Source organism: Danio rerio, chromosome 21, assembly GCF_049306965.1.
Source record: "Danio rerio strain Tuebingen ecotype United States chromosome 21, GRCz12tu, whole genome shotgun sequence".
Lineage (NCBI taxonomy): Eukaryota > Metazoa > Chordata > Actinopteri > Cypriniformes > Danionidae > Danio > Danio rerio.
In genome coordinates, this window is record NC_133196.1 from 18,354,519 (window position 1) to 18,367,542 (window position 13,024).

At 33.8% G+C, this 13,024-nt stretch overlaps 1 long non-coding RNA gene across 4 annotated transcripts in view; it reads right to left on the reverse strand.

Annotated features, from left to right (window-relative positions):
• The window catches only part of LOC141379834 (uncharacterized), a 295,479-nt gene that overhangs the window by 223,008 nt on the left and 59,447 nt on the right, over nt 1–13,024 (reverse strand). Inside the window, exon 1 of one of the 4 annotated variants that reach the window (XR_012396684.1) lies at nt 9,939–10,064. The exons of the other annotated variants lie outside the window; for them this stretch is intronic. This is a non-coding gene — a long non-coding RNA (uncharacterized lncRNA). Of the gene's footprint in view, nt 1–9,938; nt 10,065–13,024 lie in introns of those variants that run through there. 4 annotated transcript variants of the gene reach the window in all.

Consider the following 13,024-nt stretch of genomic DNA (forward strand, 5'->3'; position numbering starts at 1 on the left):
CTACACTACAATAGAGAAAAAACTGCACATAAAACTACACAAAATTGTAAACTACAGCTTATCAAATCATTATAAAATTGTTGAGTGAAAAAGTCAATCTCTCTCTTTTATGTGTTGTAGTGCTGCATTTATACCATAGTAATTGTAGTGTATTGAATGTGAGATGGAACTCATATATTACGAATGTATGTGTGTGTGTGTGTGTGTGTGTGTGTGTGTGTGTGTGTGTGTGTGTGTGTGTGTGTGTGTGTATACAATTTTCATATAAATATAATTGTTTTTCAATTATTATTTTTATAAATATTACTAATTATTATTATTATTGTTAGTAATTATTATTAATAAATATTAATTTAAATAAAAGCATTAGTGTTAATATTGTTGAATTTTTAGGCTTACCGTTTCTTTGCAATACATTTATTATTATTATTATTATTATTATTATTATTATTATTATTATTTCCAGCTATTTCTCTGTAAAATTTGTTTCTTTAGCAGAAGTGGTTCACCACCTACGAGTTTGAAATCCACTTTTCTAAAATTATGCAGCACATAAGTAATGTGCATGAAGTGAGCAAGTGAAACATGCTTTTAACTCTGGTGCTCCATTACTATAATGTTACTATAATATTAAAGTGTGACTCCGTGATGCTGTGTGACTAATACCACCAACCGCTGTTAAGTCTTGGTTGGTAGCCAAGATTAAGCGATTCCCCATCGATGGCCTTATTGCCGTTGCCGAACTTCAGACATGTTGCGTTAATGATAAACACGTTAAAAGCCATGTTTGATCCAAAGTGCTAAAGCCCCTACCGATACTGGCATCGTTTGCATCCTTCCACCCTCCGTGTGTTTATTATCAGATTGCCTGCCAACTCCGGAACACCTTAAATGATCTATGATTGCTCCTCATATGAATCACAGGAACATTTCCGGGCCGACGTATATCCACAGTCGCCCATCTACATTAATGCATCTCAACCAGGAGCTGTGAAGACACCCGGAGAGATCATTAGTGCGCCTCCAGCAGCGCTCATCACAAGTTATCAGTAAGACTCCTGCGAGGAAAACACATTCATATTCAGTGTCATGGACATCCAACACTTGCAGGGGTGCAAGATGTACCGGCTAATTGTACTCAAGGCAAAGAACGAATACAGGGTCAAAATTTGACTCAATTAAAAGTTAATCTGTCCAAAAAATCTATTAAAAAATACATTCTAAATGCAGTTGTACTCAAGCATTTAGAAGTAAACTTTAATTAGCTTTTAAAATATGAGCCAGGAACACAAAAGCAATCTTATGTTTGTAGGATATGCCAAATTTTAACTGTATCATGAGTCAAAATTATACATGTTTATTTTCTTTCCCAAAAAAAAATCATTAGAATATTAAGAAGATCATGTTCATTGAAGACATATTGTACATTTCCTACAGTAAATATATCAAAATAGCTTTCGATTAGTTCTTGGCATTGCTAAAAACTGGTTTGGGCAAATTTAAAGGCGATTTCCTCAATATTTCAGATATTCAAAGACTTAAATCTCAGCCATTGTCCTGTCCAACCAAACCATCATTCATTCATTTTCCTTTGGCTTTGTCCCTTATTTATCAGGGGTTGCCACATTAGAATGAACAACCAACTATTCCAGTATGTTTTACGCAGCAGATGTCCTTCCAGCTGCAACTCAGCACTGGGAAACACCCATACGCACTCACATTCACACACACACACTCATACCCTATGGCCAATTTAGTTCATTCAATTCACTTATACCGCATGTCTTGTGACTGTGGGGGAAACTGGAGCACCTGAAGGAAACCCACATGAACATGGGAAACCAAACATCAATGAAAGCTGAATTATTTAATTGAAGGTAATGTATAAATCTCAATTTCCAAAACTTAAACCTTAGAACTGGTTTTGTGATCCAGTGTCATAAATGTACTTATTTTACTTTATTATTATTTTATTTTTTTTATTATTGTTATTATTTTAAGTTCGGCAACATGGTTCATCCAAAAATTATGTCAATGTTAATTTATTGCAATTAAGTCGTGTTTTTTTTTTTTTTTTTTTTTTTTTTGCCTTAGTCAGGAAAGTTCAGCTTTGTTTAGGTTGGAGTGGCGAGTGGCGAAAGAGGGAACAATTTGCATGAATAGGGAGTTTCATTACGTGCACTACAGCTGATTTTCACAGCGGCAACACAAACACAGACGCAGTGGAGATAGACAGTGATTTGGAGAGCAGCATTTACAGCAGATCTGAGAGCTGTGTGGAAGTAGAGGATTTTCAGTCCATAATATTGTAGTGATATTACTGTAAACTTACTAACTAAATTATCTTGACTAAGGTATGTCTTTAAGAACTGAAAGAGTACTGCTGATGATAACTTTGCCATCTGAATAAACAAAAAACTTTGATCACACACTTACCAAATAAAAAAATAACACAAACTGACACCACGTTTTTTTTAAAAGGAAACGAGTGGCAAATCCAGATTTCACCATTTCCAGATTCGAAAAGCTCTCAGGTAAAAATGCTCCTTGCAAACATATTTTAGCTGCATGTTAGCAGACCACTGTAAGCCACACAAGTGGGTCCACTCACGAGCTGTCCACTCATCATGGGGAAATGGAAACAAAACCTTTGTTGCGGCACATTTATAAACTCAACACTGACGCCCTAGGTCTCTGAACAATTCTTCTACTAATTGTTTGAATTACAATTGGCAACACAATGTGGCGTCTCACTGAATAGTGTAACAGGTAAAGAGTCTTCAAAGGTTTTTCATGCATATTAATGAAGTTGCATCTCGTTGACAATAGAGCGTGCTGATTGGTTTGAACCAAGTCTTTCTCATGGATTAATGAGCAGATGTGCTGAAAACTCAATGACGTCACTTAGTATCTGGCAGAACAGACATCCAGTCTCCTCGCTGGAATTTACACACTTATCTCATGTCCATGACGTTGCTTCAAAATTTATTTTTAAACTGGTAGAACAAATTTGTCTTAATAGTGTTTTTAGCAACGTGGGACACATATATGACTGTCAACATCTCAAAAAATTTATTTTAGTGTTTCATGACCCTTTAAGTATACCATTAAAGAACATTCATATCAAATGTTGGCTCAAATAATTAATGTTGGCTCAAATAATCTGATCAAATAATTGGCTACATTCACTTTGAGAGTCAAAAGACATATAGGCAAAACCAAATGATTACACTGAGGTATTTAACAAGCGAGACGATTGGTCTGTGCAAGAAACTGAACATTATTTACAACATTATTACCTTTAATCCAACTTCAGCAAACAGTCCTGACATGTAATGACTTACATAGAGGCGCAAACTCACACATGAGGATGCGTGTGTTGTATTATTCATCATAATGATGTTTCTGTTTATCCTGGATGCTGCAACCTGCTTAAAAAAGTTGTAAACAAGCATCTTGGATGGCCTGAGGGTAAATTGTTTTTTTTGGGGAGGTGAACCACCCTTTAAGGCAAGACACTACAATTGTTTTTGTTCATGCACTGATCAATTTGGAGATTTTGAGCTATTTTGCATTTCATAAACTACTGAAATAGAAAACATCCAAAAAATACTTGTTATTTTGTTGCTACTGTGTTTGTGCCTGTAGATCTCAACTGCAATGCATATCTTTAAAAGCAGTTTTCTTTTTTTTTCTCCCCTTTACCAAATCAGATATATCTCCATTTCAGTAGCACTCACATTGATAAACCTTTCCTGAATTATTTCTTATACATGAGGGTTTTGTTTATTTACCATTTGCCTAATTGTATTAAACATTTTGTTCTCAAAAACAGTTAAAATAGTTTTATTTTCTTGGCTATTAACACTATTTTCTAATTAATGAGTAATACAACTATTACCTAAAATCCAAAAGGACATAGTCAACAAAATAATTATGAATTATTTAAATAATTATCGCTTATTTTACAATGTCCTTCTTACATTATACATAATAAGACTTATACATTGTGCATAATTAAAACCATGCATAATTCAAAATGCAACTAACCCTAAATCAAACCTTAATGCTAAAGCTAAACCTACACCGTGCATATTAATTAACATGTCGCTTTTAATTAACTGACATGTTGTTAATCACAGTGTAACAAGGGCACCAAGAATAAATTGTTTTGAACCTGATCTACTGTGGAAGCTTTCAGCTTTGAAAATGAATACAAAATGAGTTGATATCAGGTATTAGGTAATGTCTTGTTTACATTACATGATTCTTTTCAACCATTGAAGAGAAAACATCCAAAATCCTTTTAAATTTTACAATAATGTGTTTGTGTCTGTACATTTTGCTTACAATACATATTTTTTAAAGGCGGCTTTCTTATAATGACTTTTTTTCTCCTTAAACATTGGATCTAGTCATATTTACAATCCAAGCTTCTGTTGAATATTAAAATTAGGTTTTGAATGACGTCGTCACATTTTATTAAGTCATTACACTAAAATTATTATATTTTTAGTAATATAAACTATATACCAATATAGCCTTTCTCCTGTTTTCCGTGTTTAGCCCTTTTCTAGTCCTCAGTTGTGTAAGTGTTTTCACCTAATACTTGTGTGCTTTCCTCCCTATATATTGTTCTCACTTCATTGTAATAAATGCTGGGTTCCAACATTCAATTCAAGTTGTAATGTTAAGTATTTTAAACAAGCAGCAAAAGTCATGTTTTATAAGAAGAGTGTTTCGTCTTCGTCAGTTCATTGTTTGTGTGTTTGAATCTGTGCTGTGTGTGAGCTTTGTGTTCGTGCTTTGTCCCAGAGCTTCAAAAAACTCCATTACCTTGCCCAGTTTATCCTTTCTAGTTATCATTGTCTCAGTAACCATCCTTTTTATCTTGTTTATTTAAAGTGTTGCTTTTTGAAAGTGCTAAGTTTATTTCTATTGGTTTTGTTTATTTTGTCCTCCTTTTCAGTAATTTAAGTCTTAAACTTTTTTACTTTGCTTTTTAACTTTTTTCCATAGTTTTTTTTTTGAGTATTTCCTTTTTAGTCTTTGGTTGTTGTTTTTTATTTGTTTCTTAGTTTTGTTTCTGTGTCTTGTGTTTGTCTTGCCTCTCGTCTGTTTATGTTCCCTGGTCCTGTCCAGCCCTGCCCCTTGTGAGTACCTGGCTGCTACTGGTGAGAGGCTACAACTCTCCAGTGATCGTTCAAGGCCTTCAACACCTCCTGCCTGGTCATTCCTGTTTTCTCCTTGCCTGTGGCCTTCTGGCAAAATGAGTGCATCCGGGACTTTCCAGCATTACTCCTCTTATCACCTAAGCTCTGTTTCACCTTCACTTTGTCAATAACACCCCCTTAATCTCTTTCTGCATTAGGGCACTTCTTCCTGTGCCGTGACAATTACTAAACCATCCACCAGTTACTAAACCACCCACAATGATAATTTCATAAGGCATATTAATACATTAAAATAAAGACTATAGAATACACAAGACGTGTCACTCGTATAGTTTTGAATGGGGGAAAAGTGTAACAGTCAATATGAAGAATGAAGCCCCGCCTACTAGTACACGAGCCAATCAGCGATCGCTATAAACTGATGTTTCTCAGGGGAAAAGCTTGGAGCAGACATGTGCTCTTTTGTATGTTTTGTATCAGAAAATTCAGATGCAATTTGTGCTGCGGATCCTTTAAAATATTGATAAACTCCTGCGAGACCGTATGCAACCAATCGACCGAATGTGATGTATTCCAGTGTTGTCCAAGCAGCAGGTCCATGCTCACAAGATGAGAAATAGTAGTTTTTCCGTTATTTTTGGAATCAGAAAAGTCTAAATTAAAAAACATTTCAATTTATTAATGAGTAATAAAAATATATTCTATATATATATGTATATATATATATATATATATATATATATATATATATATATATATATGTATATATATATATATATATATATATATATATATATATATATATATATATATATATATTGAAATATATATATATTTCTAGTATTCATTTATTTAACCATGGTGAAAGCACAGAGAAAAGGCTCTTGCGTTTACACTCCTTTATTTCGGACACCGCAAGAACAGCTTCTCTCACATGGTACATGACAAAACTGAAGATTCAGTCATGTCCGAATGTAGTGTGCAGTGGAAAGGCGTCTTTAGGCAAAGAATTTTTTTTATTGTTTCTGTACAGCACAGTAGTCAACTTCTGTTATATCAACATGTGCTTTCTGAATAAAATGAACCTCAAATTTAACAGTAGAAGTTCCGCTGATTCAATTGCCTCATCTTTTGTCAATTTCTGAGATTTCTCCAGCTCATAGCTCCCATTGCACATCAGCACAGCTTAGGGTAGAAAAAGCAGTTTCACAGATGTACTAGGACACAACTGAAGCCAGTGGGTGACTTTGCAATATCTGGAGGGCAGGCAGGACAAATTACGGCAAATCATTTCCTCAAGATACTGTATGGAGTCTCTTGATACACTCACAGGGGTTGTATTTGATTAAGGGAACATGATTGTAACACACAGTGGTCTGGCTATTGGGGAATTATGGTCCACAGTAAGACGTAAGCCAAATGAAGTCACTGCTGAAGAAAAACAATGGTACATTTTGCCAGCAGAAGGTCAAGTTTGTTATAACAGATTTGATTTTCTCTGTGCAAGACCTGAGAAAAACCTGTGACCTATTATAAGAGCCAGCATGTGTTGATGACAACGTAGTTTCATACCTAGTCATACTACTGCTATTATTACTACTATTACTACATGAAACAACAAATTAAAGCAAACTTACAGGTGAACAAGATAAAATAATATTTATGACCATATTTCCACAGCTGGTTACATTAAGATTTCAAAATTACATATAAGTGTACAATGAGGTGTTTCTTTATGATATAAACTCACCGGCCACTTTATTAGGCACACCTATCCAACTGTTCATCAGCCCAAAATTCTAATCAGCCAATCACATGGCAGCAACTCAATGCATTTAGCCATGTAGACATGGTCAAGATGATCTGCTGCAGTTCAAACCCGAGCATCAGAATGAAGAAGAACAGTGATTTAAGTGACTTTGAACGTGGCATGGTTGGTGGTGCCAGACAGGCTGGTCTGAGTATTTCAGAAACTGCTGATCCAATTTTCACTTACAACTATCTCTAGGGTTTACAGAGGATGGTCCAAAAAAGAGAAAATATATCTAGTAAGTGGCAGTTCTATGGACGCAAATGCCTTGTTGATGCCAGAGGTCAAAGGAGAATGGCCAGACTGATTTGACTTCACAGTCACCAGATCTCAATCCAATAGAGCACCTTTGAAATGTGGTGAAATGGGAGACTCGCATCAAGTGCAGCCGACAAATCTGCAGCAACTGCGTGATGCTATCATGTCAATACGGACCAAAATCTCTGAGGAATTTCCAGTATCTTGTTGAATCTATGCGACAAAGGATTAAGACAGTTCTGAAGGCAAACGGTCCAACCTGGTACTAATAGGGTGAATCTAATAAAGTGGCCGGTAAGTGTATAAAAGTGTAGAAATGAGGTGTTTCTTAATTATTATTTGCTATATTGTGTGTATATTTCTTTTAAAGTCAAATGTCTTTATTGTAAGGATTTTGGGAATATCTTTTATACTCTAACTACATAATTCAGCAAATACAGCAAACAGAGAAAATAAAAATTCACAGACTTTTGTATAATAAAATGTTGTACATAATCAGGGAAATTATGCATGAACAAATCTCTCTGTGCATGAACAAATCTCTCTCAGCCTTCAGAATATAAATATGAATACAAGTGTTTAGAGTTTATATAAATGTGCTGCAGTAGTGGAGATTTATTGCTCAGCGCTGGAGAAAAAAAAAACTCATACTGAGAAAATGGCCTTTAAAAATATGCATTGTAATTGAAATCTACAGAGACAGAAATTAAGTGCAATAAAAGAAACAATTAGAAATATATTTTGGATGATTTTTTTTTCTCAATAATACTGAACAAGCACTTTATAAAAAGCACAAGATCTCTAAATGTACAGGTGCATGTTTTTGCCTGCAGTGTCTCACCTCAATTTAATTATAGTAAGATCAAAGTGCAACAACATTTGGTTACATGCAAAACTGTTTAAATAATATCCTCCCAGACACTATTTTTGTGGAAATATCTAGTATCAGTACTGTATGCATTTCAAATAGATAACCTTTCATATGAACTTTGATATGATGAAATAGATATCACTGTAATTTCCAACAGGCTTTGCTAGTTTTGTGCCGCACTATCCAACAGGCCGTGCAAGTGATAGATTAAATATATCAATATGGATTATTGTTAAATAAAATAAAATAAAATAAAATAAAATAAAATAAAATAAAATAAAATTAAATTAAATTAAATTAAATTAAATTAAATTAAATTAAATTAAATTAAATTAATTAAATTAAATTAAATTAAATTAAATTAAATTAAATAATACCTTTCTTGCACAATATACTGCACAACATTGTTCAGTCTCATGTAAAAGTACTTGTATAGCCTCATGTGTACAGTTAAGTATCTTATAGTATATGTTAGTCATGCATAGGTATTTTTTTTAAATAGCTCTTATGTCCAGTGTTGTGTTTGTATTTATGATTAATTTATGTAGCACCGATGTCCTGCGACATATATTTGCATCTATATAAAATATATACATGGATATATATGTAATATAAATATATAGATCGATATGGGTTATGAGTAACAAATAAAATACATTTTGAAAATTTTCAATAAATCTATCTGCATTGGCTATTTGTAATTGCAAATTACAAAATAAATTGCAAATATACAGCAAATATATAGATTGAAGAGTGTATCAATACAGAACTGTAAGACTGGAACTACATTGTCTACATAAAAAATTATTCAGCAACTTCTTCCTTCACACCTTCGATATGATGAAGGACTCCTTATGTTTTCAAATACATGCTGTTAAGAGTTTACTGTGCTTATTTTTTTTAATGGCAGGCTTGACCGCATTTGTCTTATCCATCGAGTAATGTTTGGTCTTTGTCCATAGCAAAGCTAAACATGTTTGGTATAAAGCAAGCTGAGGTCTATATTTATTCATTTACTATAGTTTGAGTTCTCTGGTTGTAAGCCAAGCAGAAAAAAGTTTTGGGTCGAGGATGATTTATTTTGAAATGATCTTTTCACTTGTGACTTTTATCTCCTCCCAAATTAATTTAACCTTTGTACAATGCCAAGTACAGTGAAACAAGGTTCCTCCAGCTTCCAGACATTTAGTTTAGTTTATGTTATTTATTTACTTTTTTGCTAAATATTCACATCAAATAATAAAAAAAAACAGATAATAACACATAATCATGGAGATTTTGATTTCATAAACGCAAACTAACTTTAACCGTGATGGAAAAAAATTATTCTCATTTTACTGACACTTTTTTACTCTAGTGAAAATAAGTCATAACAGTGCTGGGTTACTAATCATGAAAATAAATTACAGTTAAAACTTGAAGCAAAATTAGTTTTGCATACAAGATTTTCCAAATATGATGAAATAACCACTCAATAACTACTCCACTTTAAAGTCTGGACCACTTCTGGACCACTCTGTTTCACAACCACCACAAGAGTCCTCAGAAAACCTCAACATCTAGTACAGCGTAACCAATCCAAATCAAATTCACACTCAGAAACCCAAAAATAAGCCAATTTTCAAATTCACCCTATAGCTTTTCCCAATCAAGCTCGTGGTGTGGTTTTCAAGGGCGGACTAGGCAGTTGTTCTTCGATTGCTTACGTGTTAAAACCCAATCTGTCAGGCTGTCCGCATTTTCTCAGAGGCAACAAAATTGATGTACAGAGGTGGCTATGCTCCTAAATGGGCTGGGAAATGATAGAAAGCCAACTAGCGCTTACATGCTACATGCTCCTCCATAGCGGCAGAAATGATGTACACTCAAAGTCCTGCAGTCCAATTACTGTCACAGCAGCTCTTCTGGAGATGAATGTCCCCACAGTGGGCCGTATCTCTCCCGCTTTTCCCTAAAAAGGAGGCAAGGCTGATTTCATTGAGTCATAATGTGACAGACAGGCGGCTGCTGAGGCCTTTAAGAGCCCTTTAAGAGGTGAAGGCGCAGGCTAAGAGGACAACACCCGAGAGGCTAATAGCGCAGCCTAAGGATGAGAGGCTAACTGATTGTCCCATTAACACTGCCTATTAGCCAGGACCCTTGACATGTCGCCAGGATCACTCGAATGCATTAGCTTTTTTTCCCAAAGGAACAGGTATAGGACCAAAACCGTGCTGAAGGCGAACCATTGTCTATTATTAGCCGTTAATTATAAGGAGGCCATCGGACCTTCTGAATTCCCTGCGCTGATCCGAGTGTGTGTGTGTATGTGTCTCTCTGTGTGTGTGAGGCCTTCATTTTAGCCGAGGCCCCCTGAGAACAGACTCTGTCACCTCCTCGAATTTCCTGCTAGTTGCTTGGCAGCTCATCTCATTCAGAGACGTAACCCCAGTGCTTACAGACGGCTAAATGTTATCTCAAGGCAGAGCTCTGGTGACCCCGCACACACCCAAAGGAAGATATCAGGGTGAATGCACTATTTATTATACCATCCAACTAACGGTCATTTACAGCGCTCTGTTTTTTCTCTCCTTTTTTGATATATTTTTTTGTATTTTAATTTATATTTGGGACTAGTTTTATCTTAAATAAAATACTGCTTTCATGCTTAATAATAATAATAATATTAATAATAATTATAGTAGTAGTAGTAGTAGTAGTAGTTTTTGTTATATTTATATATTATTATTATCATCCTCATTATCATCATCATCATCATCATCATCATCATTATTATTATTGTTAGTTGAATATTAATATATTTTTTCCCTTTTTGTTCATGCATTATCTCTGAAATGGTGTATAAGGATATTAATACTTTTTGGCAATTGTTTACTTTTTACTATTATTATTGTTTGAATTTATTACACCTAGCTCAAATATGTAACATCGAGAGGGCACAGTGAAATAAAGTCAAACATTATATTTATTGTAACACAATTGAGAATAACATAATCAAAACATCAGTAACCGTATGCTTAATCAGTGTGAAAGGCAAGTGAATGGATGCGGTAAGTGTTGTCAGTGCTAGTGAGTAGATACAAAACAAAACATTAAGCCCAAATTGAAGCGCAGCTCTGGCTAACTGCCCAAACCATGAAGAAACATCGTCCCCAACAAACTCTTGCACTGCATTTATATAAGGGTGATGACTAGCATTTGGTGTGCTGAAGTCTTGCCCCAACCTACAACAGACAAAAAGAAACGAAAACAATGCAGTCCTAAAAACTAATGACGTTTTCTGTTTTTGCTGATGCATTATCTCTGAGGCAATAGTTTACATACAGTTTTGTTTAGATAGTTTGCTATCAAATTATTTTTTAAAATACATTTAGAAAATAGTATTTTTGGTTATTAGATTTTTTTCTTTATTTATTAATATTATTATTTTATTGAATGCAGTTTGACCAGCCTGATCTCACGAGGAAACGTAACTTTTACGTTTTGTCAGTTTAGTGACTAATTTGTACGAATTTGTACAAGTTCAATCATACAAAAATTTATGATTTTAAAAAGGAGGCGTGGCACCCAACCCCACACCTAAACCCAACCCTCATTTGGGCATAAGCAAATTGTACCAAATTGTACGAATGAGATTGTATGAATTCAAATGAATTGGCCACTAAAACAAAAAGTTACGAATTGCCGTGAGATTGTGTAGATTTGACAGGTTCTAAACAAATCAAATATTGTTTGGTTAAGAAATGTTAATGCATAATAGTAAAAAATAACAAAAAAATATATATGATGTCATTTTATTTATTCTTATTGATTAATTTATTGCTATAATTATATACATTTTAGTCTTTTAATATCCCTGTATTTATTTATTCTTATATAACACTAATTGTATAGTTGTTGTTGTTGTTATTCACAATAACAATTTTTTTATGTATTTTGATTATTATATTATTTATTTTCTTTTTATTAATTTTATTATTAATTGCAGTTTGACCAGCCTGATCTCACAAGGAAATGTATGTATTTTACATTTCGTCAGTCTAGTGGCTAACTCGTACAAAGAGTTCTGTTGTACAAAAAATGTCTGATTTTATAAACCATTAGGTGTGGCACCCAATCCTGCCCCTAAACCCAACCCTCATTGGGGGATAAGCAAATCATACTAAATTGTACGAATGAGTGAATTAATCATAAAATAAAAAGTTAGGAATTGTGTTGCTTTGATATTTCTAAACAAATTAAATATTTTTTGGTTTGGTTAAAAATGTTAATGCATAATAGTAAAACAATATTAATAATAATAATCAGCCTTTTCATGTAATTTTATTAATTCTTCTGGATTAATTTATTGCTATTGTTATATGCATTTCAACCCTCTGATGTAATTTAAATAATTTTTTGATTGATTTATAGCTACTATTATGAACATTTGAGCTTTTTAATATCCTTGTATTTATTTAATCGTATGTAACAGTAATTGTATTGTCATTATTATTATTATTATTATTATTATTATTAACAACAATAAAAAAATGTCAGATTTATTTTGATAAGATTTTTTTAAATAAATGCAGTTTGATCAGCCTAATCTCACTAGGAAATGTATGTATTTTACGTTTTGTCAGTTTAGTGGCTAATTCGTACGAAAAAACTGTATGATTTTAAAAGGGAGGCGTGGCACCCTACCCTGCCCCTAAACCCAATTGTCATTGGGGGGAAAGCAAATCATACTAAATTGTACAAATGTGATCGAATGAATTAATATGAATTAGCCACTAAATCAAAAAGTTACAAACTGCCATAAGACTGTGTTGGTTTGACAGGTTCTAAAACAAAGATGCCCAAAGTAGGACCCGTGGGCCAAAGTTGGCCCATGATGACCTTCGGTTTGGCCCGCCATCCAATCTGAAA